At 43.4% G+C, this 27,195-nt stretch overlaps 2 long non-coding RNA genes across 3 annotated transcripts in view; one reads left to right on the top strand and one right to left on the bottom strand.

The window, feature by feature from the left end:
- LOC105478824 (uncharacterized) overlaps positions 1-10,347 on the bottom strand; it is a 39,209-nt gene extending 28,862 nt beyond the window's left edge. The window contains exons 1-2 of one of the 2 annotated variants that reach the window (XR_011617066.1): positions 10,321-10,347; positions 695-767 (exon numbers count right to left, since the gene is read on the bottom strand). This is a non-coding gene — a long non-coding RNA (uncharacterized lncRNA). Of the gene's footprint in view, positions 1-694; positions 768-2,654; positions 3,051-10,320 lie in introns of those variants that run through there. The other variant, XR_011617065.1, reaches the window with a different exon arrangement.
- The window catches only part of LOC139360064 (uncharacterized), a 61,317-nt gene continuing 40,774 nt past the window's right edge, over positions 6,653-27,195 (top strand). The window contains exon 1 of the long non-coding RNA XR_011617064.1: positions 6,653-6,810. This is a non-coding gene — a long non-coding RNA (uncharacterized lncRNA). The remainder of the gene's footprint in view (positions 6,811-27,195) is intronic.

Here is a 27,195-nt window from a genome sequence, read left to right as displayed (position 1 = left end):
TTTAGTAGAGATGGGTTTTCACCATGTTGGCCAGGTTAGTCTCAAACTCCTGACCTCAGGTGATTCGCTCACCTTGGCCTCCCAAAGTACTGGGATTACAGGCGTGAGCCCAGCCTAAATTTTTAATATCTAAGTAAGAGTCCAATGAGTCCATCTCTCACTATTCCTAATCATCTTTAGTAATAATCCCTTCCCCCTAAATTTTAGCTGAATACACATACACACACACACACACACACACACACACACAGTTGGCCCTGGGTTTCCAAGGGTTCTGTATGTGCAGATTCAACCAACTGTGGATAGAAAATGTAGTTAGGCCTACTATAGTTGCATCTGTACTGAATAATATGGTATAACAACTATTTGTATAGCATTCACATTATATTAGATACTATAAGTAATCTAAAGATGATTACAAGTATGCAGGCGGATATGCACAGGTTATATGCAACTACTATGTCATTTTATATAATGAACTTGAGCATTTGCACATTTTAGTTTCTGAGGTAGCATCCTGGAATCAATTCCCCGTGGATACCAAGGGACAACTGCATATGGCTGACAGCTGGAGACTGTAGATCCCAGCCTGCCTTCTTGACTGATGTGGTCACGTGACTAGGTTCAAGCCAATGGTGCGTGAAAACAAAGTGTGTACCTTCTAGGTCATCCCCTTAAAGAAATATCTACCTACCTTGGACTTTTCCTTGGGCTGGAATGTGGAAGTGGAGGTTAGCCAGCTTCTACCACGTGGAAAAGACACCAACCTAGATAACAGCAGCACAAAATCAGGACCCCTGAGTAACTTTGTGGAGTACAGCTTCACTGTAACACTGGGCCCTTGCACCGACAGATAATTTGGGGAGAGGAAAAAAGAAACAACTTTTTTTTTTTTTTTTTTTTTGAGACGGAGTCTCGCTCCGTAGCCCAGGCTGGAGTACAGTGGCCGGATCTCAGCTCACTGCAAGCTCCGCCTTCCGGGTTCACGCCATTCTCCGGCCTCAGCCTCCTGAGTAGCTGGGACTACAGGCGCCCGCCACCTCGCCCGGCTATTTTTTGTATTTCTTAGTAGAGACGGGGTTTCACCGTGTTAGCCAGGATGGTCTCGATCTCCTGACCTCGTGATCCGCCCATCTCGGCCTCCCAAAGTGCTGGGATTACAGGCTTGAGCCACCGCGCCCGGCCAAAAGAAACAACTTCTATCATATGTAAGCCCTATATGTTTTGTCTCTCTGCCTTTAGCTTAACTAACAGAAAGCTGTTAAGAATAACTCCCCACTTTTTTTGTAGAGATGGAGTCTTCCTTTGTTGCCCAGGCTGCTCTTGAACTCCTGGGCTCCAGGGACCTTCCTACTTTGGCCTCCCAAAGTGCTGGGATTATAGGCGTGAACCACTGCACCCGGCCAGAATAACGGTTTTACTATTCCAAAAGTGATACATGCTAATTGTAGAACATTCAGAAAACAGTGAACAAAAAGAAGAAATATAGCATATTTCTTAATAATTCCATTAGTGAGAAATGAATAATTGGAATTATCTATTTTTGTTTTATGTGATCTCAATAACGATAGATATATACATGAATAGGTAGCTAGATAAATTTAAAATAGCAGTTATATAGACAATAATAGATATATAAACACAAATGGGATTATACTTTACATGTTGAGTTGTGATATACTTTTTTAATCTAACAGCGTATCATAAACGTTTCCATGTAGTGAAATATTTCTCCGGATGTAGTAGAATTTAGTTAACAAACAGGCCGGGAGCGGTGGTCCATGCTTGTAATCCCAGCACTTTGGGAGACTGAGGCGGGTGGATCACCTGAGGTCAGGAGTTTGAAATCAGTCTGGCCAACATGGCGAAACCCCTCCTCTACTAAAAATACAAAAATTAGCTGGATGTGGTGGTGCACAGCTGCAATCCCAGCTGCTCAGGAAGCTGAGGCTGGAGAATAGCTTGAACCCGGGAAGCAGAGGTTGCAGTGAGCTGAGATCGCGCCACTGCACTCCAGACCAGGCCACAGACCGAGACTCCATCTCAAAACAAACAAATGAACAACAACAACAACAACAAAAAACAAACAAAACCATGCTGCACATCTAGAGTGCTACAAAATTTTAACCTCTATAAGTAGTATCAAAATAAACATCTTTGTAAAAATATATTTGTGCTTATCCATAATGATTTACTTAGGATAAATTCTGAGTGAGATTTTTTTAAAAAGACTATCAAATTTTATTTGATTTCATTATAAATCTTTTTGGTGGTGGTGTTGTTTTGAGACAAAGTCTTGCTCTGTCGCACAGGCTGGAGTGCAACGGGACGAACTCAGCTCACTGTAGCCTCCGCCTCCCAAGTTCAAGCGATTCTCCTGCCTCAGCCTCCTGAGTAGTTGGATTACAGGGGTTTGCCACCATGCCCCGCTAATTTTTGTATTTTTAGTAGAGACGGGTTTTCACCATGTTGGCCAAGCTGGTCTCGAGCTCCTGACCTCAGGTTATCCGCCCCCCTTGGCTTCCCAAAGTGCTGGTATTATAGGCATGAGCCACCCAGCCCACCCTTATTATAAATCTTAAGCCATTTATTTACCACTCACTTTTCTTAAAAAACACAAGCATGAGAATAAACTACACACACCCCAGACTTACTAGCCTTTGCAGGACAGGAAGAGGCACTAGACAGAGAGCCTGCAAATGCTTTTCTTTTGTCTTTTTGAGACAGAATCTTGCTCTGTCGCCCAGGCTAGAGTGCAGTGGTGTGATCTCGGCTCACTGCAACCTCTGCCTCCTGAGTTCAAGCGATTCTCCTGCCTCAGCCTCTGAGTAGCTGGGATTTCAGGCGCATGCCACAACACCCTGCTAATTTTTGTATTTTTAGTTAAGACAGAGTTTCATCATGTTGTCCAGCTGGTCTCAAACTCCTGACCTCAGGCAATCCACCTACCTCAGCCTCCGAAAGTGCTGGGATCACAGGCCTGAGCCACCGTGCCCAGCCACAAATGTTTTTTTTTATACCTAACGTCCAAGCTTCCTCACACATTCTAGGGTTCCATGTTTTGTCACCTCTTACACGGGAAAGGAAGCTGGCTAGAAGATTCATGAACAAGAAGGTCATAACAACTTTCTAGGTATCTGATGCTGGTGGTTTCTACATTCCAGTTTGCAACTCTGAGAAACAATATCAAATAAGCACTGTCAAATACCTACTCCCAACTACCCTTTATATTGTTACTGTTCTTTGAAATTGTCTTTGGGACTGGTTACGTTCTCTCAGTGTAGCTTTGGTGTATTCCAGAGCACAAACGCTGAATCCACATAGAGTCTCCTTGTTCAAGTATAAAAGTCTGTTTTAGGACAATCCCAGGTTACTACAGTGTTTCTTTATCTCTCTGTAGTGTCTACTGGGTGTCGTATCCTTGGACAGGCTGGCCAAATGGCGGCACAATACAGGGGACAACTGGGTCAACATCCCCACTGCCAAACTTGCTCCCCATTCCAACTGGACACTGCCCATAGCCAAGGCTGAAATATAGAAATCAGTGAGACCTTGGCGTATCTTCATTCTGAAGTTGCACTCTTATGTAACCAGTCACTTCTTCACCAGTAATTAAATAGAGCTTTCAAAAGAGATTGGACACGTTCCCGGGAAGCACCCTGGGCTGGAGCTGGAGGGTCCTGGTCTGCAGGCTCTAAAGGCGGCGCTGGCAACATCGCTGTCTTCTGGGCACCCAGGATCTCACGAATTTTTCGTTCCATTGGCGGCCTGAGGTTGTGATTTGATTGTGGATCCTCTGCCTGAGAAATAACCCTGTCTACTCCAGCTTCCAATGTCCCTGACTGAACCTCACTCTGTCTCTGATCATTTCGCAATAAGCTTTTGTGCATCATAAGATTCCAGTCCTGCTCATCCAGGTGTGTGGACATCCAATGCTCGGCTTTCTGCCTCGGGTTTTGGTAAGCTGGATTGGTGTCCACAGTGGCCAGGCAGCATCAACAGAAGTTGCCACATGGGCCTGGCTCTTAGCCGCTCCAGGATGAGAGCAATGAGCTGCGGGTTGCCGGAAGGCAGAGCCGGGATCATGGTGCCCGCGTTGCCTCTGTCTTGCCCATTGAGGGAGACCAAATATGGCTTCTTCTCCAGGACAGAGGTGGTGACAGGGCTGGAGGAGAAGGAGGCCAATAAGTGAGATTTCTGAGTCAAGGAATATGCAAAATTTGTTACATGCGTTGTCAAATTGCCCTTTAAAAAGAATTTAAAAGTGTAGTGTAGAAGAGTATCACTTTCTCCTTGATCTTTCTGACATTGGACATTGGGGCTTTCAATATTTTTATTTTTTAGAGACGTGGGGAGAAGAGGTCTCTTTACTTTGCCCAGGCTGGCCTTGAACTCCCGGGTTCAAGTGATCCTCTGGTCTCAGCCTTAGAGTAGCTTGAACTACAGCTGTGCACCACCATGCTGGCATAGCTATTATGGGGTTTTGATGAATAAAAACTCTCGAAATTCCTTATTTTCTGTTTTCAAAGATATTTGAAAGGAATATTGAAAGAGACTTCATCAGGATCTGTTGGTAAAAGGAAACTGGACTTAAATAGGATGGGGTTCTGAGGTCTAGAGAGGACACAGATGGGTTTATTTAAGTTCACTGAGTAGAGCCAAGGGACCATTACTGAAAACAGGTCATAAGAAAGTACCAGATTAGATTCATGGTAAACAGGATCACCAACCCAACAGGGGCTAGACTTAGAGGCAAACTTTGGCTACAAAGCCAGAAAACTGAAGGGAGGTGGTGGAGAAGGTTTGAAACATGTGGATCATGCTAGAGTGGCCTGAAACATGCTATAACAAGGTGCGGTAACTCTTGAATTAGTTGTGTAATTGAGAACATCAATTCCAGACTTAGACTGCCTGGATTCACAGTAAGTGTTAGGGATTATTGTGATCATTATTTCTATTGACTACAGCATCATATACGCATATCCAGTGAATGGAAAAGGGTTTAGAAGTATTTAAGTGAGAATAATTACTTAACATTTTAATATAATTATGACCAGTTCAGTAAAGTGTAGAACAAAAATTGAACACATAGCCCTTAGGAAGAGGAGACAAAATTGTCATTTTGTATAAATGATATGATTGTGTATCTAGAAAACCTAAGAGAATTAATTCGTGTTTAGTAATGAACTGTGTGACCTTAGGCAGATTATGTCATCTCACTGGGCTTGCGTTTTCATCTACACATTAGGATAATAACTATTATTAATTTATAGGATTATTGTGAAAATTTGCTGAGAAAATACATTTAAAACCTATGACATAGTGCCTGCCATTTGGCAACTGCTAAATACTATAAGATACAGGTGTACTTTTAAGAATCACTCTTGGTATTTTTATTATGGCAGCTATAGGATGAATTTGCAAAAATCATTCCCTTAACTATATATCTTCTATAAATAGTTAAACCATGAAGGAGAGAAAAGTCTCATTTGTAATCAGAAAAAAAACATTTTTTTAATTGAAAAAATTATAGAGACGAGGTCTCCCTGTGTTGCCCACGCTGGTCTTGAACTCCTGAGTTCAAGTGATCCTCCCGCCTTGGCCTCCCAAAGTGCTAGGATTACAGGTGTGAGCCACTGTCCAGGCCAAAAAGAAATTTATAAAATTATCAAGAAAATCTTTATAAAGTATACTAGACTGTATGAAGAGAACTCCAAAATCTACTCAGAGAAAAATAACAACTCGAATAAGCAAAGGAAACTATCATTTTCCTGAAAAGTTTCAATATTATAAAGATGTCAGGGTTAACAAAATTCAAATAAAATCTCAACCTAATTTTGGGGGGAGAAACTTTAATGATTCTAAATATATCTCTCTGGATTAATGACTGGCAAATGAGATAATGGTAGTTAGCAAACTTTATTGTACAAGGGCTTGGCCAAGAAGAATAAAAATGTTCATAATCCATGTTTCCCTCCTTTAACATAAAAACAGTTCCATGAATTTAATTTTTTAAAATCTTCGCTCTTTTTTACTCTATTAAATAAAAGAATGCTAACGAGACGACGAGTATTTCTTTGTAGACATTACACTGCTAATAATCCGGATGTATTTGAGAGTTCCGTATATTTTATCCCCAGCATTTCTGAATTCACCAAGGGACATTCAATACATTATCTTAGCTCACACCTGGAAGAGCCTTGTGAGGTTTTTGGTTTTGGGGGACAGGGTCTCGTTTTGTTGTCCAGGCTGGAGTGCAGTGACGCCATCACAGCTCACTGCGGCCTTGAACTCCTGGGCTCAAGTGATCCTCCTGCCTCCCAAGTGGATAGGACTATAGGCGTGTGACGCCACACTCAGCTAATATTTTATTTTCTTATTTTTTGTAGAGACAGGGTCTCCCTATGTTGTCCTGGCTAGGTAAGTCTGTTTTATTATCAGTTCTAACGAGAGGGGGAAAAACCGACTCATGCAAAGAAACTTGACAAGGGCAAAGAATGAGTCAACGGCAAGGGCAGGAATGCAGTCATGCCACTCAATATAAGGAACCACAGGTCCTGGGGAATACAGCGACGAGAAGGATGCGGCCTACCTGCGTTTCTCGATGAGGGGCTCCTGCGGTAAGGAAGGAGCCCCGCGCAGCACCGAGCATGCGCACGCCTCAGGCTCGCGGCGGGACTGGAACCGCAGGCGCGAGTCGCTGGCTCCCTGCGGCGCTCGGCGAAGGCTGGGCTCTTCCATCAGGCCTGGCCTTTGCCCCGCTGAGGCAAATCACTGTTGTCCTGGAGGTTTCTTTCCCCCTCGCAACAGGTATGTTTTTGAAAGATTCCTGACCATGTTTCCTTAAGATAAGCTGGCCTGTGTTTCCTGAACCCTTCCCACCCCGAGGGGCGGGCGGGAGTCAACCCCGGAAGGAGGGGCGTAGTATACATGCTCTTCCAGGCTGGAAGAGGAGAGGCAACTCCCGCCGCCCCTGCTGCTGCGGTCACTGCAGGTAGCCTAAAAGAGCGGGGGAAACGGATGGATGGTCGGATGTTCCCAATGTCTGTTTTTGGGCTGAGATGAGGTCATGCAGCGTGGCTGGGGCGGAGTAGGATGGAGTATCATTGTGCAAGCTGCTCTTGGTCCCCAACAAGTGTCACCAGGCTCGGAAGCTTCTGCAGGTCTTTCGGATGGAGGAAGACACAGAGGTGGCTGACTTGAGGACCAGGGGCCTTGTGGGTCCCCAGGGGGCAAGAGCGAGAGGGCTTGATAGCAGAGCCTTGTGTGGCCCAACACGGGAGAGGTTTGGTGGAGGGTGTGGTATAGGCTCAGAGGGAGTGACGTTATTGGTGACCGCCCGCTGGGCACTGACCAAGCCACGAATGATCCCAGCAGCAAATTTCACCCCCAACAGCAGCAGGGCAAACAGTACCCAGGCAGGCTTGGGGCATTGCCTCTGAGACCAGAGGAGGCCTGAGATACATACCACTCAGGAACCTACAGGCATCACAAGGATATAGTAAGTCCTGCCCTTTCTACCAGGTCAGGGAGGAGGAGACTAAATTTGAGAGAGAGAGTATTTTACCTGAAAACATTTACTCAACCAGGTAAAGATGTTCATTAGCCCTAGTGGGAAGTTGAACCTCGAATGGACCAAATGTTTACGCTGAAACAAGCCTGTATAAATGGGAAGAAATGGAAATATTGTAATGAGATTAAATCTAGCCTTTCCCTTGCTACCTGGGAGGTGAAGAGGAGCAGGTGTGCTTCTAAATGAGCAAGCAAAGGGAAAATGCACTCTAAATTCTTTGCACATCTGGGTGGTGGTATGAGTAATTTTTCCAACTTGCTGCATCCTATGTCCTGTGTGTTGTATGAAGTGGAAGACTGCGTTTAAGATTAAGTGGGCTGGCCGGGCCTGGAGGCTCACACCTGTAATCCCAGCACTTTGGGAGGCCGAGTGGGCAGATCACTTGAGGTCAGGAGTTCCAGACCAGCCTGGCCAAACCCCATCTCTACTAAAAATACCAAAAAAAAAAAAAAAAAAAAAAAAAAAAAAATTAGCTAGGCATGGTGGTGGGTGCCTGTAATCCCAGCTACTCAGGAGGCTGACACATGAGAGTTGCATGAACCTGGGAGGCAGAGGTTGCAGGGAGCCGAGATCGTGCCATTGCACTCCAGCCTGGGCAACAGAGTGAGACTCTGTCTCAAAAAAAAAAAACCCCAAAAATGAGCTACTCTGATTCGAGTGAGGTAGGATCCAGGGTCCTGACCAATCCCTGGGACATTTCCATGAAAGTATCTTTGCAGCACACCAAGGCGCCACCGGAAATGATCTGAAAACTACTGCCTTACATGTCACTCCACTCCCAAACCACTTCAACCTCCCCCGTTTCCACCCATAATTACTTGGTGTTGAAAGCAGAAAGTCTGACATCAGCTTTTGGGTACAGAGTAAATCACAAACAGGACAATATGGTAGGAGGAAGCATACCAGCTAAATGTAAAGACGTAGACATGGTTTAATTGATCTTCTTACAGCATCCTAACTACCATTACTATTTGAACAAGTGCTTTGGGGCCAATGATTGTGGAAATATTATGACTTTCCATGATGTGAACATTCAGCCTCCGGGTCAGAACTGAGAGGCTAATGAGGAGGATTCTCTGGGTGAAAACATCCGTTACCCATTAAGGCTGTGTGTTGGACATCTGAATGAGAGAGCAGGGTGGTCGAGAGGAAATTCTACAAGAGGTGACAGCAGCAAGCCTGCCAACAGACTGCTCTGAGCTGTTCCCATTCACCCGGTACAGCTGTCCAGAGGATTATGCCAATGAGGAGAGGGCCTTTTGTCAGAAACCCTGTCCCATCCGACCATTTGTAAAGCTGCTTCATGAGACAGCGCTGGCGGGGGCTCTGCAAACATTCTGGTGACCCCCTCCTGGACAAAGCAGAACTTCACAAAGAGGCTCTCAGAGTGGGAGGACTGTGTCCCACCTTGTGTATAGCCCCTCTGAAAGCATAATTTTTCAATGGTTCATTATAAGCATACATGCCCTAGGTTAAAAAAAAAAATTAAACAGTACAGAAGGATTTATAATGAAAATCAACAGCTCTCCTCTCACAGTCCCCATCCCAAAAGGGAAAATTCTTTTTAACTAGTTGAATCGTCTGTTTTTATTCTTACGGTGATTGCCTCATATCCTTAAATAATATGCTAACGCAGGCATTGTTTTGCTTTGATTTATGTTTTTGTGAGACAGGGTCTTGCTCTATCACCCAGGCTGGAGTGAAGTGGCACCATCTTGGCTCACTGCAGCCTCGGCCTCTCTGGCTAAAACAATCTTCCCACCTCAGCCTCCTGAGTGGCTGGGACTATAGCTGCGTGTCACCATGCCCAGCTAATTTTTGTATTTTTTTGTAGAGATCAAGTTTCATCATGTTGCCCAGGCTGGTCTCAAACTCCTGAGCTCCAGTGATCCACCTCCCTTGGCCTCCCAGAATGCTGGGATTACAGGCATGAGCCACCGTGCCTGGCAGTTGTTTCTTGATACAGTATTTTACAGTTTTGTTTGTTTTGTTTTGTTTTTAGAGACAGGATCTTATTCTGTCATGCAGGCTAGAGTGCAGTGGCACAATCAGAGCTCACTGTGACTTTGAGATTCTTGAGCTCAATCTATCTTCCCACCTCAGCCTGATGGGAGGTTACAAGCGTCCATCATCACACCTGGCTAATTTAAAAAATAATATATATATTTTTTTGACTGGGCGCGGTGGCTCACGCCTGTAATCCCAGCACTTTGGAAGGCTGAGGTGGGCGGATCACCTGGGGTCAGGAGTTCAAGACCAATCTGGCCAACATGGTGAAACCCCATCTCTACTGAAAAAAAATACAAAAAAATTCGCCAGGCATGGTGACGCATGCCTGTAGTCCCAGCTACTTGGGAGGCTGAGGCAGGAGAATTGCTTGAACCCGGGAGGCGGAGGTTGCCGTGAGCCGATACCATGCCACTACACTCCAGCCTGGGCGACAGAGTAAGATTCCATCTCAAAATAATTAATTAATTCATTAATTTTTTTTTTGTAGAAATGGGGATCTCATTATGTTGCCTCCAAGCCTCAAACAATCCTTTTGCCTCAAGCCTCCCATAGCCTTGGGATTAGAGGCATGCAACACCTTGTTTGGCCTTAATATAGTATTTTTGGGAACTACCTATTGACTTTCTTTTTATGCAAAATGAAGATTTAGTACACCTTTACCCAGCCCCTTCTAACAATAGAATTATATTCTTATTTTGAATTCCTCTTTCCTTGCATTTATGATTTTAAATTAGCACCTTCATTTTTCTTGATGTTGCCTATTGACATTATCTCTTCCCATTTTCTTTCATCTCTTCTCTTTTTAAGTTTCTTTTTTCTTTTCTTTTATTAATTTATTTTGAGACAGGGTCTCGCTTTGTCTCAAAAAAACAAAACAAAAAACAGGTTGCTGGGATACAGTCACAGACATTCCAATTCAGTAGGTCTGGGGCAAGGCCCAAGAATGTACATTTCCAACAAGTTCCTCAGTGATACTAGTGCTCTCAGTATGGGAATCATACTTTGAGAACCACTGGTCTAAGGGAAGCATGGCCACTGCAGTAATTGGGATATTGCTTTGGCTACTTTAGGAAGTTTCTGGATTTTTTTGTTTTGTTTTGTTTTGTTTTGGTTTTTGAGACAAAGTTTTACTCAGTTGCCCAGAGTGCAGTGGCACGATCTTGGCTCACTGCAACTTCCGCCTCCTGGATTCAAGCAATTATCATGCCTCAGCCTCCCAAGTAGCTGGGATTACAGCCGCCTGCCACTACACCTGGCTAATTTTTTTATTTCTAGTAGAGACAAGATTTCACCATGTTGGCAAGGCTGGTCTCGAACTTCCGACCTCAGGTGATCCACCTGCCTTGGCCTCCCAAAGTGATGGGATTATAGACATGAGCCAGAGCACCCGCCACTACTTTATTTATTTATGAGACAGAGTCTTACTGTGTCACTCAAGATGGAGTGCAGTGGCACAATCTCGGCTCACTGCAACCTTCATCTCTCGGGTTCAAGTGATTCTCATGCCTTAGCCTCTTGAGAGATGAGATTATAGGCACCTGTCACCACACCTGGCTAATTTTTGTATTTTTAGTAGAGATGGGGTTTCGCCATGTTGACCAGGCTGGTCTCGAACTCCCGACCTCAAGTGATCTGCCTGCTTCAGCCTCCCAAAGTGCTGGGATTACACGTATGAGCCCGTGCCCGGCCCCTGCCACTACTTTAATAGTCACCAACATAAATAGAGTGTCTGTCAGGTAGAATTCCTAGCTAGCTGACAGTGTAAGAGGAGAGAGGCTGAGCATCAAGAGAATGTCCTGGGTCCCCAGGCTCCTTCTACCTATGGCTCTGTCATCCCCTTGGGAATTGCCCCCATCTTCATGTTTGAAGCTGACCCACTACCACCGAATCTTCATACTAGCCAGAACGGAGGAATTGAGCCAGTGGAGAGCACACAACTTTTTATAAAGAAAAATTTACAAATTGCCCACATCATTTCCACTCATATCCTATTGGCCAGAACGTCGTAACATGGCCACACCTAGGTGCAAGAGAGGATGGGAAAAGTTGCTTCTAGCTTAGTGATTATGTGTCGAGATACAATTTAGAGAAGTTCTATCATAGAAAGGAGGGAGGGGGAGATGGATATTGAGAGGCAATTAACAATCCCTGCTGCAGTGGTTCCATTCTCCTTTCCAGTAGTTGTTCAGATGTGCACAGGATACAGTTTTAGCCAATGAGACAGGAGAAAATGCCTACTAGGGGCTTCCAGCAAGTTTTCCTTTCTCTAAGGGAGATAGAGTATTTTCTTTGGGATTCTGCCATGTTGGATATGAACCCTGAAAGAGTGTGTGCATCTTGTTACCATGAGGGGAGCCTGCCTTTGGATGAGTGAAGATGGCAGAAAGAGAGATGTAGCCTTTTGGCCGGAACCGCCGTTTTCCAGTAACTTGTCAAAATGACAAACACAAAAGGAAAGAGGACAGGCACCTGATATATATTCTCTAGGCCTTTTAGAAAACATGGAGTTGTTCCTTTGGCCACGTATATACGAATCTATAAGAAAGGTGATAGTGGGCCGGGCGCGGTGGCTCAAGCCTGTAATCCCAGCACTTTGGGAGGCCGAGACGGGCGGATCACGAGGTCAGGAGATCGAGACCATCCTGGCTAACACGGTGAAACCCCGTCTCTACTAAAAAATACAAAAAACTAGCCGGGCGAGGTGGCGGGCGCCTGTAGTCCCAGCTACTCGGGAGGCTGAGGCAGGAGAATGGCGTAAACCCGGGAGGCGGAGCTTGCAGTGAGCTGAGATCCGGCCACTGCACCCCAGCCTGGGCGACAGAGCAAGACTCTGTCTCAAAAAAAAAAAAAAAAAAAAAAGAAAGGTGATAGTGTAGACATTGGGTACTGTCCAAAAACGAATGTCCCACAGGTGTTACCTTGGCAAAACTGGAAGAGTCTACAATGTTCCCCAGCATGCTGTTGGCATTGTGTTAACAAACAAGTTAAGGGCAAGATTCTTGCCAGATAATTAATGTGCGTATTGAGTACATCAAGCACTCTAAGAGCCGAGATAGCTTCCTGAAACGCATGAAGGAAAATGGTCAGAAAAAGAAGCCAAAGAGAAAGGTACGCGGGTTCAGCGGAAGCACGGGGCTGCTCCACCCGGAGACGCACACTGTGTGGGAACCAATGGGAAGCAGCCTGAGCTGCTGGAACCTATTCCCTATGAATTCATGACTTCATAGGTGTTTAAAAAAAAAAAAAAAAAAAAAAAAAACCTCTGGACTGTAAAAAAGAAAAAGAAAAAGAAAAAACAAAAGAAAGATGTAAAGAACCCATGCACTTGAAGAATCAGATACTGAATGAACCAGTCAACTAAAGTTTCCCTGCCTATAAAGCTCTTGTTATGTCAGACAGTAAATGTCTTATTTAAGCCTTCTTGGTTTGGTTTTCCTGCTGCTTGCAGTCAGATTATCCTAATAAGGTGGCTTTCTACTTGTCTTCCTGTCTTTCTTTCTTTCTTTTTTATTTTTGCATTGTTGGTATCTTTCTATTATTACAAAATCTCAAAGTTAGTGTAAGATTTTGAAAAATACTCAACTCTCTTTTTTCCTCAAGATAACTTCCTCCGAAGGCCTTTGTTACTTGCTGCCTTGATCTGCTGCACAGCTGTCACCCAGGGACTTCCCTTAATTACTTACCTCATTTGAAACCACTGTTTCCTGGATCCTGGTGTCTTTTCCTTGGTTTACTCTTTTGTATTCTTGAGGCATATTGCCAAGTAATTTGCAAAGAAAAGAAAATGTGGGAAGTGAATTTTCTGAGCCCTTGCACACTGGGTCCTGCAGGCGGATTGGCTTCCTTCTCAGATATGGTCTCTCCATGCATCCTCCTGGCTGGAATTCCCTTTATAGAGGAAGCAAAATTTTATCTCTACCCTTTTAGGGTTTTTTGGCTGAGCCTGGGAATTAAATTGACATAAGCTGTAGCAATGGAAGAAAAGCATGCACATTTATTTACTGCAAGTTTTACACGGCATGGGAGCCTTCAAAAGGAAATGGAGACTCAAGGAGGCAGTTAGAGATAAACACAGAGATACTGAATTAGACAACGCAAAGTAAATTGTGAAAATGTGACAAGTCAAAGGAGCTTGAGAAGGGTGGTTCGTTGAATAGAGAAGTGGCTAGGAGGATCAGGATTAGTCTAACACGGTTTGTCGGTACAGATTTTCCTTGGCCTCAACTTCTTATCCTTGATGATGATAAGAGTGATATTTTCCTTCTGGTACAGGGAGGATATTTGTCACACAGGAATTTAATCATCTGCTTTTAATAAACAGTAGGAAGGTCAGAATGATCTTGTTCTTGCTGTTTTTTTCAAGACCCTTAACTCAAAAAAGTCTGTTTGCCACAGTGGCATATTTATTTATTTCTTTTTTTTTGAGATGGAGTCTCACTCTGTCCACCCAGGCTGGCGTACAGTGGCACGATCTTGGCTCACTGCAACCTCTGCCTCCCGGATTCGAGCGATTCTCCTGCCTCAGCCTCCCAAGTAGCTGGGATTACAGGCATGTGCCACCACGCCTGGTAATTTTGTATTTTTAGTGGAGACGGGGTTTGTCCATGTTGGTCAGGCTGGTCTTGAACTCCCGACCTTAGGTGATCCGCCTGCCTCGGCCTCCCAAAGTGCCGGGATTACAGGTGTGAGCCACTGTGCCCAGCCTGAGTGGCATATTTTGAGTTCCTTCACCTCCACTGTGTTTCTCTAGTTATCACTTCCTTCTCTGTCTTCTAGAAGTTTATTGAAAGATTTAGATCAGTGATCATCATTAGGTCTTTGTTTTCTCTTAATTGCCCTTTGCCCTTAGATTCTGCCCTTTTTATTTCTTTACTATCATTTTAATAGGATCTCAGAAGGATGATCACATAAACAATATGTCATTCCCCCATATTGAATGACAAGTTTTATCCCTTTCTAATGAGACTAATACATAATTCATACTTTGAAACTGAGTCATTAGGTTGGATAATTCACATTACAGTACTCTTGGAAAGACTATAATTTTACTGCTTCTAAAAATATATTTTTTTAGCATATAATTAAAGGAATAAACTTTTTATAGGGAGTTTTCATCCACCACATTTCTTGTGTGGGATACTTCCTTTCCAGAGTGTTCTTTAAATTAGGGGACTAGAGTTTCTTTGACCAAACAAAACTGTACAGCACATAAATAAAATGGTTGTCTATTTCCCGTTAACTATGAATAATTCATTTTTTTTTTAATCATTACTGCCAAAAATGTTACTGAACATCCAGGTCACTGGAAGTTCGGATTTATAGATACTGTTTTTTTTTAATTATTGAAAATAAAAAAAAGCTCTTAATTTCCATGACCACATAAAATAATATTAACGGACCACTTAAATGAGCTCATATATACGGGTTGTAAATTAGTATTTTTTGAGAACCTATGTGCCCCATAACTTTTGTATATTCACCAATCACCAATTGATGCCCTCAACAACCTTTTTTTTTTCTTTTTTTGAGATGGAGTCTTGCTATGTTGCTCAGGCTGGTCTCTAACTCCTGAGCTCAAATTATCCTCCTGTCTTAGCCTCCCGAGTAGCTGGGATTACAGGCATGCACCACCATGCCCTGCTAACTATCTCATGAAGATCTTACTTCTATCATGTTGCTGAGGAAGCAGGCTACCTTAATTACCTTGTGTAAAGTCACATACGAAGGAATTGACTGGGGTGGGGTTAATTTCCACTTCTGCTGAACCTCAAAGCCTATGCCCTTTGTACTACTTCATAGACCCGAAGACAGGTGGGTACATCTGTTCCCATCTGTTTTTATTCCTCAGGATTGTGATAGCAAAATATCACAGCTGGGTGGCTTCAGAACACAGAAATTTATCATCTCATAGTTCTGGAGGCTGGAAGTCTGAAATTAAGGCATTGGTAGGGCCATGCTCTCTCAACGGCTCTAGGGAGAATCTGTTCCATGCCTTTCTCTTAGCTTCTGGTGTCACAAGCAGTGCTTGGCTTGTAGCTGCATAACTCTAATCACTGCCTCTGTGGTCACATGACTTTCTTCCTGTGTGTGTCTGTCTTCACATGGTTATCGTCCTGTACCAGTCATAGTGGATTAGGAGGCCTCCCCGTTCCAGTATGACCTCATGTTAACCAATTAGATCTTCAGTGACCCTATTTCCGAATAAGGTCACATTCTGAGGTTCTGGGGGTTAGGATTTCAACATACTTTTTTTGGGGGACACAGTTCAACCACAACACCATCTTAATTGGGTTTCCTTCTCTAAAAGGACTCGATTTCAATCACTTACTGATAAATAAATGTATGATTAGCTAAAAATTCTCAAAATTAACTTATATAAATACCTACACAATTTCGTAAAAGGAGAGTAAAATTCCTTTTGAAGGAAACCTGATGTTTTCATCTTGAATCTGTATTGGAATCATGTCATTGAAATATTTCACACTAGTGGATGATTTTTATTTTGAGTTAAAATTTTGCAAAGATTAAAATGTACCCAGGAGTTACTGTTATCACATTAGGAGTAACAGAATCACATTCATTCCTAAAAAGCATAGTCTCACAGACAAGTAGTTTAAGAGTATTAAATAATGCATCATGATAAAAACTAGATCTTTCTAGAATGTAAAGATTTCTTTGGAGTACTTCCCTCTTTGTGGAATCTGAAGAAAAACAGTAACTAAAATCAGTGTGGAGTTCACCTCAATGCTGAGTTTAATTACTGTCTTTTAAATATTTACAATACTATTGTTTTATTGCAGATGGCTCTTCCAGAAATGTCGAGCTGCCCATTATGACTGGATGTACCTACTGCATACTAATATTTTCTTTCTGTTAATAGATAGCAGATTATTTCAAATATATAAACAGGACTATTTCATATATATAAATATTTACAGGCTGTTATTTGTTATTCAGATATCTACTGTATTCCTTACAAAAATGAATGTCAGCAATATCTGAATTCCCCTGGTCGAAACAGTGATCTCTCTGGGCTATAGCACAGGGCCCCTCTCAGATTTCTAAAACCATTAAGAGTGACAAAGTTGTACTTTCAAAAAGGCACATATTTACATATGACTTGAATAAATAATTTTCCCCCTAGCTGCAGTTCTGTTACTTCTGTGGTTTCATTTCCCTTCACTTACTATCGATCACTGTCCCCCATCATCCACAAAGATAGCCTGAGTATAAGGTAATATCATTTTCTGGTTATATACATTTCTCTTCTAAAATTCAGGATATATGGTAGTTCATGTATTTAACAAAAGTAACCTGAATGTTCCCCGGGTCCTCTAGCTTTCAACATGCTCGTGGGCGTATGTATGTACTTGGGTATGTGTATGTGGCCAAGGGAACGCTTCTATTTAAAGCCTATACAAAGCAGCTGAAACTCCCACCCTACTTGTCTGCAGCAAGTCCAATTTCCTCCACAGACGTTTCTGAGTCTCCTTCAGGGTGGGTGAAGGTTGCTTCTCTTTTTCACACTTTCTGTTTTTTTTTTTTTTTTTGAGACAGAGTCTCACTCTGTTGCCCAGGCTGGAGTGCAGTGGCATGATCTCAGCTCAGTGCAACCTCCACCTTCCAGGTTCAAGTGATTCTCCTGCCTCAGCCCGCAGAGTAGCTGGGATTACAGGCGCCCACCACCACACCTGGCTAATTTTTGTCTTTTTAGTAGAGATGGGATTTTGCCATGTTGGCCAGGCTGGTCTCGAACTCCTCATCTCAGGTGATCCACCCACCTTGGCCTCCCAAGATGCTGGGATTACAGGCGTGAGCCACCACGCCTGGCCATCCTTTTCACACTTTCATTCTGGTTATCTTGTCTCAGATCTTATACTCCTACACCTCAAGGCTTCTCTGCTATTCACCTCTGGCTGTTTCATAACCATTTCTCAGCCTGCTACCCTCCTCCCTAACCCTTCCCCTCCTACACTAGGTGCAGAGTCCTGTGCCTTATTTCTCAAAGGATGGAAGGCAAGGCTGCCATGTTTTAGACTTTACATGGGTAGAGATGAGCACAAGGGAACTGTTCTTCAGAAAAGGGAACCTTAAGTCTGGATATCTATTATCACTGCTAGTGCTGCCCATTGGCCACACTCCTTCAGTTGAAATCCCCTTGGGCCATCTGTTTTCCATCCCCAGCCTACCACTTTGTTGTTCAGGCTCAGTTCCTCCTTTTCATCTCCCTCACTTCTACCACTTTCAGGTACAAGAAGCAAACATCTTGTAGAAATTATAAAGAAAATATCTGCTCAAGACAAAGACACTCCCTGCCTTAGTCCATTTTTTGTTGCTTTAACTGAATACCTAAGACTGGTAATTTATAAAGAAAAGAAACTTATTTCTTATAGTTCTAGAGGCTGGAAAGTCCAAGAGCATTGCACCAGCCTCCGCGGGGGCCTTCTTGCTACATGATAACATGAAAGAGAGCATCACATGGTGAGAAGGCACGAGGGTGAGTGTCATCTGAGGCTTCTCTTCTTCTTCTTGTGTAGCCACCAGTCCTATTGTGGGGCCCCTGCCCTGATGACCTTCTTTAATCCTAATTGCCTCTGAAAGGCCTCCCCTCCAATCAGCATTTGAATTGGGGGATTAAATTTCCAACACATGAAGTTTGAAGGGCACATTCAAACCACAACATTCTGTACCTTTACATTATTGAAAGTTATATTAATGACAGCATTATATTATTAAACAACACCTGCCATCTCAGTCTGAAATATGTGCATTCAGATTATTCAACTGCTAGCCGTCCTTAAGAAAAATGAACTGAAAGGGCTCAGAAAAGGTCCCTTCTAGAACAAAATAAAAATATCGTCCAAACTTCTACTTCAGAATGCAGGCACTACTCCAGTTTTAAACTAACACTTTAAAATTCTTTCTGCTATTGAAATTTGTTTTTTTTTTTTTTTGAGAGTTTCACTCTTGTCACCCAGGCTGCAGTGCAATGGTGTGATCTTAACTCACTGCAACCTCTGCCTCCCAGGTTCAAGTGATTCTCCTGCCTCAGCCTCCCGAGTAGCTGGGATCACAGGCACCCACCATCATGCCTGGCTAATTTTTCTATTTTTGGTAGAGACAGGGTTTCACCATGTTGGCCAGGCTGATCTCAAACTTGTGACATCAGTTGATACACCCGCCTCAGCCTCCCAAAGTACTGGGATTACAGGCGTGAGCCACTGTGCCCTGTCTCTGTTACTGAAATCTTTCAACAATATCTATTAAAGATCTCTTATGGGTTATGTATTACCATATCAGTGACATGAGAGATCCCAAAGAACAGGGACTTTTTCTGGCCTACAGAGGATCCATCACATAAGACCACTCACTGAATTTGGATTCTAGTGCTGGCTGTGTTATGTGTTGGCTAAGTGACCTTGGACAAGTCACTTAAGCTCACAGAACTTTAGTTATCTCACCTATAGAATGAGGAGAATAATACTAGCCTCAAAGTGCTTTGGGGTTTTGTAAGAAATAAGTGAGAACATTTGTTAAAAAAAAGTAAGGACTTATACAACTGTGTGCAAATATACACTGTTGTCAGTACTAAATCTTGGTTTATTCTAAGAAGTTCTTCTGATGGGCAGACATATCGCGATAAGTATTTTTTATGGATTCCAGGATGTTTCTTGAAGCTGGTTAGAAGCTGGAAAGAAGAAAGGGGGACTTTTTGAAGGCAGAGTCACTCATAATATCTCTGCCCAGTTCCCCAATGTTATGTCAGACTTCTGGGCAGATTGGGGTATTATAATTGTATTAGTCAGTCAGGATTCTGCAGAGAAACAGAACCAATAGGAGGTAGATATAGATAAAGATGCAGCTGTAGATATAGATGGGATACAGAGATTTATTTTAAGAAATGGGCTCATATGATTAGAAGGCTGAGAAGTCCCATGATCTTGCCGTCTATAAGCTGGAGACCCAGGAAAGTGGGTGGTGCAATTCCAGTCCTACTCTGAAGGCCTAAGATCCAGGGAATCCCACGTTGTAAATCCCAGTCCAAGGGCAGGAGAAGACCTCCCCCAACTCAAGTAGCCAGGGTGGAAGCAAAAGGGGGCAAATTCTTCCTTCCTCCACCTTTTGTTCTTTTCAGGCTGGAAATGAATTGGATGGTGCCCACCCACATTAGAGAAAGCAGTCTACTTTACCAAGTCCACTGATCCCAATGTTGATCTCAGACGGAAACACCCTCACAGGCACACCCAGAACAATATTTATTTATTTATGTTTTTTTTTTTTGAGATGGAGTTTCACTCTTGTCACCCAGGCTGGAGTGCAATGGCGTGATCTCAGCTCACTGCAACCTCCGTCTCCTGAGTTCAAGCGGTTCTCCTGCCTCAGCCTCCCAAGTAGCTGGGATTACAGGCACCCACAACCATGCCCAGCTAATTTTTGTATTTTGTAGAGACAGAGTTTCACCATGTTGGCCAGGCTGGTCTCGAACTCCTGACCGCAGGTGATCTGCCCACCTGGGCCTCCTAAAGTGCTGGGATTACAAGCATGAGGCACTATGCCCGGCCCCCCAGAACAATACTTAATCTGAGCACTCCTGGTGCAATTAAGTAATTTTAAGACATGTGAAATTAACTATCACAATAATAAACTGAAAGGGGAGGCCAAAGAGCAAGCTTTCAAGTGTGTGCCTTGTATGAAAACTAGAGCTCCAGCTGTGCGCGGTGGCTCACGCCTGTGATCCTGGCACTTTGGGAGGCCAAGGCAGGTAGATCACTTGAGGCCAGGAGTTCAGGATCATCCGGGGTAACACAGTGAAATCCGTCTCTACTAAAAATAGAAAAAACTAGCTGGGCATGGTGGCACATGCACATAATCCCAGCTACTCAGGAGGCTGAGGCATGAGAATCACTGGAACCCAGGAGCTAGAGGCTGCAGTGTGCTAAGAGCTCACCAGTGCAGTCCAGCCTGGGTGACAGAGCAAGACCCTGTCTAAAAAAAAAAATCAATAAAATAGAAAAAAAAAAAATAAAAGAAAGAAAGAAAACTGGAGCTCCGGTCTCCTGGGTAACAGCTGGGTTCCTCGATTCAAAATCTTGTCCTGACACTAGCAGCAAGACCTTGGCCAAGCTACTTAAACTTCATGTGTCTCAGTCTCATAATTTGTCACATGTGCACCCAATCACACCTGTTTCATAGTGTTTCTGTGAGGAGTCAATAAGCTAATACATCTAAGGCTTTAGGAGGGTACATGACAATGGCATAATGCAACAAATGTTAACCACTATTTTTTCCGAACAGCCTGAAGATAGAGCTTATCCCAGTCTGGGGGAGACTTTTCCCTTCCCCTTAAGCTCAGAATGCTTAACTTAAACCTTTGAATTTGATCATTGGACCTTATGCTTCTGCCAGCAAATGGTGGGAACTAATCCCCACAATTATTCTCTTCTCACTACCTTGTTATTTCTTTAAATGGAAGCACTCATATATTTATTGATTACTATTGCACTTGTATAAATATCTTAGTTTTTATTCACTCTCTCCTCACAGTTTGTTTTCCCGACTCTCTGCTACCATTGTGGTTCTGTCTGCAACAATACTCGACTTGTGTCTTCACTAGAGAGGGCCAGAGAAAGAGATAGAATTGTCTTACAGACAATGCTCTTATTGAACATCCTCAAACACTGTGTGTGTGCCTGTTTCTGTGGCTTTGTTGACTCATATCCACCTTGTGGCTTGCCTTCTTTCGTAGACTTTCTTCCCTGTTCCATCTGATCAATGGTTTTCCAGTTTGTGTTTATGGAATGTGTTCCTTCCTCATCCACAAACATCTACCTCCACAACCTCAAAATGCATGTGGGTGTGACTGTCAGTAGCAAACAGTAGAGGCGTTGTGTCTTGGAGCCAGCTTACAAGCATAGGAGGTCCTGGGACCTGAGCATTTCGTTTAGTTCCAAATATGAAAAGCTGGTATCTTTGTGGAATGATCTCAAAACTCTCTGGGGTGAGCAAATGGGAAAGGTCGATAGGCAGTTACAGGTTGAACCTGTTTGGTTTCTTTTGGCTGGAGCAAGGTGAGCACAGTTTAGGGTTTGCTTTCTCTGCTCTGAAGTTTCAGAGCTTCCATGGTGAACTTGGAGGTGAACGAGGTAACTGAGATCAACATTTCGCTCTATCTAAACAGGGGGCTACTTTGTAAGCCAGACCATCAGCCTAGTATTCTAGCCGAGAGAGGAAAGTTCTCCAAAAGTCAGAGATACTTGGGAAAGCATCACCTTCCCTATGCCAACGTACTTAGTAAGCTTAAGAATCACAAACCAGCTCTGTGGAACCCAAAAAAGGCAGCTAACTCTGCTACCAAATATTTTTACCAAAATAAAATGTGTCTGTCTGCTCTGGGATCTCTCTGCCTCTGGTTCTTGACACCGATGCTGAGAAGTCTATGTTTTCTTGCCTTTCTTTCTTGTTTCTAGAATTCTTTTGATTATCTTGATTTCCCTTTTTTTCTTTTTTCTTTTTAGATAAGGTCTTGCCCTGTTACCCAGGCTGGAGTGCAGTGGCACAGTCTTGGCTGACTGCAGCCTCAATCTCTCAGGCTCTAGCCATCCTCCTACCTTAGCCTCCTGAGTAGCTGGGACTATAGACACGTGCCGCACACCCAGCTAATTTTGTATTATTTGTTAGATATGAGGTTTCGCCATGTTGCCCAGGCTGGTCTCAAACTTCTGGGCTGAAGCTGTTCTCCTGCCTTGGCTTCCCACAGTGCTGGGTTTACACGTGTGAGCTACTGTGCCCTGCCCTTTATCCGCTTTTAAACTTCATATTACCTTCTAATCATTAAAAATGCACATTATGTTCATTTAACATAAGACATTTAGAATTTTATTGTGCTTTTTTTTTTTCATTTAGTATATTTTGGGAATTTCTCCATGTAATCAAAATCTTTTGAAAATACAACTCTTGGCTGGGCGTGGTGGCTCATGCCTATAATCCCAGCACTTTGGGAGGCCTAGGTGGGCAGATCACCTGAGGTCAGGAGTTCGAGACCAGCCTGACTAACATGGAGAAACCCCATCTCTACTAAAAATACAAAATTAGCTGGGCGTGGTAGCGCATGCCTGTAATCCCAGCTACTCGGGAGGCTGAGGCAAAAGAATTGCTTGAAACCGGGAGGCGGAGGTTGTGGTGAACCGAGATGGTGACATTGCACTCCAGCCTGGGCAACCAGAGCAAAATTCTGTCTCAAAAGAAAAAAAAGAAGAAAAAAAGAAAAGAAAATATAACTCTTGACAATTATTTAATATCACAACGTGTAGTATAATTGCTTAACCACTCTTTTTTTGACATTTAGATTGTCATTTTTTTTAAGAGTTGAAGTCTTTGCCTGCCTGTATCAAAACATTTCATGTACCCCATTAAATATATATACCTACATTTACCCCCAAAAATTAAAATTAAAAATAAAAAAAATAGAGTCAGGTTTCACTATGTTGCCCAAGCTGGAATCCAACTCCTGGGCTCAAGCAATCCACCCATCTAGCTTCCTGAGTAGCTGGGACTACAGGTGCGTGCTGCCAAGCCTGGCCTGTCACTTTTCGATACTGATCTCATTCAGATGTTGGCTAGCTTTGTCATCTGCATGAGATGACTCTTGGCAAGTCATCTGCTGGCTATCACGCAAAATCCAATAAAGTCATATTAACAAATTAATGAAATCATGCATTCAGGCATGTCTGTGTTGAAGGCCAGTGGTCTTCACTAATATTCACATCTTCTTCTTTTTTTTTGTTTTTTGTTTTTCTGTTTGACCGTGAGGGTACTTATTGAGGGTTTATTGGGTGCAGGGAGAAGGGCTGGATGACTTGGGATGGGAGTAGAGACCCCTCCTCTGGGATCCTGCAGCTCCAGGCCCCCATGGGTGGGGTGAGGGCCGGGGCCCAGGAACATTCTGTGTGGGCCATTGTCTTCTCCATGGTGCTCCCCTTATGCATGGCCCAGCAGCTGTAGCTGCTGCGGGATCTCCACTGTTCAGGCATCAGGCTCAGGTAGCTGCTGGCCGCATACTTGTTGCTCTGTTTGGAAGGCTTAGTGTTCTCCATGTCCTGGGTGATGATGATGCTGTCTGCCTTCCAGGCCACTGTCATGGTGCCCAGGTAGAAGTCACTCATGAGACACCCTAGGGTGGCCTTGTTAGCTTGGAGCTCCTCAGAGGAGGGCGGGAACAGAGTACTAAACGAGGAGCCTTGGGCTTGCCTAAGACAGTGAGCTGGGTCCTGCTGCCAAACACATGCAACAGTGAATGATGCTTGGATTGAAACCCATAGGGCCAGAACCTGGGGCCAGTCCAGGAGCTGGGCTGGAGCAGAAACAATCGTGGTGGAAGGGGAAACAAACATGTCCTTCTTCACATGGCAGCAGGAGAGAGATTGAGAATTCACATCCTCTTCTAAGGAGACTTCTGCCTCTAATAAGCCCTCCCACACCACTCACAACTGATTGGACCAAGGATGGACACCTGACCCGAGACAGGCCAGATACTGTGGTGTGGGCCAGTGGGAAAAGGTAAACTGGGTGACAAAGAGGAACCATTAGAGTAAGAGGCAGCTACCCTAGGGAGCCAGAGATGAGAACATGCAAAGAAAAGCTTTGAGGGAGAAACCACAGTTGGAGAAAGACTGGAGATTACAACTCCCAACCTGGCTCTGCCAGCTGGTTTTGTCCCTCAGCTTTGTTGAGCTGTAATTGACAAAGAAAAGTTTTATGTGTTTAAGGTATAATGCGATGTTTTGATATACATCATGAAATACATCATGAAATGATTGCCGTAATCAAGCTGATTAACAATACGATCTTACCTCACATAGCTACCATTTGTGTGGTGTGATGAGAACATTTAAGATCCACTCTCTTTGCAGATATCAAGTGTATAATATGGTATTGTCAACCATAGTCAGCAGGCTGTACATAGATCTCCAGAACTTACTCATTTTCTAATGAAACTTCATACCTCTTGACCAATATCTCCCATTTTTCCCACCCCCCAGCCCCTGGCAACCGCTGTTCTACTCCTGGGCTCCTATGAGTTTGACTCTGTTAGATTCCTCATATAAGGGAGATCATGGGACATTTCTGTGTCTGGCCTACTCTACTTAGCATAATATCCTCCAGGTTGTCACAAATGACGGGATTTCTTTCCTTCTTCAACTCCAGTAACACTCCATTGCACATATATACCACATTGTCTTCATCCATTTATTCATCCACATTTGCACAGGTTGTTTCTGTACCTTGGCTATTGAAACATATGCTACAATAAACATGGGAGTGCAGATATCTCTCTGCGAAACTGCTTTCATTTCCTTTAAATTCTGCCACTTGATTTGAGGAGTTGACTAACTCAAACCTCTGTTCTCAGCTGGGCGCAGTCGCTCACACCTGTAATCCCAGCATTTTGGGAGGCTGAGGCAGGTGGATCACCTGAGGTCTGGAGTTAGAGGCCAGCCTGACCAACATGGAGAAACCCCATCTCTACTAAAAATACAAAATTAGCTGGATGTGGTGGTGCATGCCTGTAATTCCAGCTACTCGGGAGACTGAGGCAGGAGAATTGCTTGAACCGGAGGCGGAGGTTGCGGTTGCGGTGAGCCGAGAGTGAGGCATTGCACTCCAGCCTGGGCAACAAGAGCGAAACTCCATCAAAGAAACCCAAACAGACAACAAAAAACAAAACCTCTGTTCTCATCTGCAGAAGATTAGAGATAGTGTACATAAAGTATATATAACACAACAGGACCTCACTAAATGGTGGCTATATTACACATAAAAGTATTTTTTTTTAAAAAGAAAAATACTGAGAAATCTTCTGAAATCATCACTTATAATAAAGAATGGAGTGCACAGAGGAAGTAAAAAATGTATACAACACAAAAGCAAGGTTTTGAGCTCTTAAGACATAGTCTGTTTTAATCACCCGTGTTTATACTCAGTACTTAGCTCAGTGCCTAGCAAATCTTTAAGTGCTCAATACGCGTGTATTGCTTTCAATGAATAGCTTCAAAGCAAGATTTTTCTTTGACTCAGATATGTAGCTGATTGGGCATTTTTACCCAGGGAATTGCCCTGTTGTTACTCACTGAGCCCCTTGTATGTGAAACCACTGCAGCAACTCTAATTTCTCTCTGAAAGATTGGCATTTATGAGGTCATTTTCCCTTCAGTCTTTTCCCCTATTCTTATTTATTCCACCATATTTCACAGGCAAGCAAAACAAAAACAAACAAAAGACCTTTCATAAAAGTAACTTCCCACTGTTAATGCCTCTCCCTGAAATCTATGGGGAAGACAGAAAAAGAAAAAGAAGAATCACGAGAGAGACGAAAATGCAAGCCCATGCAAGTTCCCCAAATCTTTAACAGGATAGACATATCTATGCATATTTAAGTGAAAAGATTCTGAAAGGACCTGAAAATAACTTAACTGGAGGCAGGATGATCCAGGGGAAGGAAAGAGAATACAGCTAGGGCAAATTTCCATACCAAAGAGTGTGAGGTGTGGTAGACATCTGTTGCTTTTGTCCTCTCAACAAAACACTCCTCTTTACGCTGGAGAATTGGTCTTCACAGCATCCCATATGATTCCCATGGGCCTGGCTATGGGGTGGGTATACAATCCACCCCCGTCCAGCCACACCACCCCAGCCGTGTTTACACAATGCAATTGGGCATTGACCCAATCAAGTCCAGTCATATTTCTTTCAAGAAATTTAATATAGGAAATACTGGGAAAGGGAGGGAGAGTCTCACTTTTATACCACGAATTGTAAGTTTATACCCAGGATTGGGACTACCAGCAGCCATCTCTCCTGCCACATGTAATGAACATATTTGTGTCAGGAGACAGTGAGGCCAAATGCAAAAAGAGGCAGAGACAAACATAACCTGAGAGGAAGAGTGGGAAATAGAAACTTGATGACATCATTTGAACACTTGAATGCACCTGTAACTAAAGCCTTTGGTTGAGCAGATTGTAAGGGTAGAAATGAGTTCTAAGTTTCCCAACCCCACCCCACTCCCAAGTCCAGGCTTGGTAAGTTAGTAAGAGGGTTTTAAGGAAAGAGAGAAGTTACTCTGCACACACATGGGGGCAGAATTTGGGACTGGGGCCACCATCTATGAGAGAGGAAACAAGCAACAGAAGGTCACAAACCCTCAAAGCTTAAGGAAGCTGGTGTTAGTTGATTTCTTGTGAAAACCAATTAAAAAAAAAAAAAAAGGTGTGAGTTTTATAGCTGTGGGAATATGAAAAGAAACAGGGACAGGATTTAGTGGAAATTGTGAGGTCTATGGTTTTTATAGGTCTTGGAGCTGGCTGGGACTTAACCAGTTATCTAGATCTCAAAGGGCCAAGTGACTTCAGCTAACATGTGAGTCACAGACGTGAAAAGAAACAAGGAAGATTCAGCACACACATAATACGTATTCCCAGGGAAAAACCAACAAAAATGGAACAGAAAATTATTCAAAGATTTCATAGGTGATTCTCCTGAAAGAAGAGATCTAAATCTTCAGGTTGAAACAATGTATGGAGAAAAAACTGATGAGTTCTAACAAGATTAAGACA

Source organism: Macaca nemestrina, chromosome 19, assembly GCF_043159975.1.
Source record: "Macaca nemestrina isolate mMacNem1 chromosome 19, mMacNem.hap1, whole genome shotgun sequence".
NCBI classification, from domain to species: Eukaryota; Metazoa; Chordata; class Mammalia; order Primates; family Cercopithecidae; genus Macaca; species Macaca nemestrina.
The sequence above is the reverse complement of the archived record's forward strand: the minus strand, read 5'-3'. Positions and strand labels throughout refer to the sequence as shown.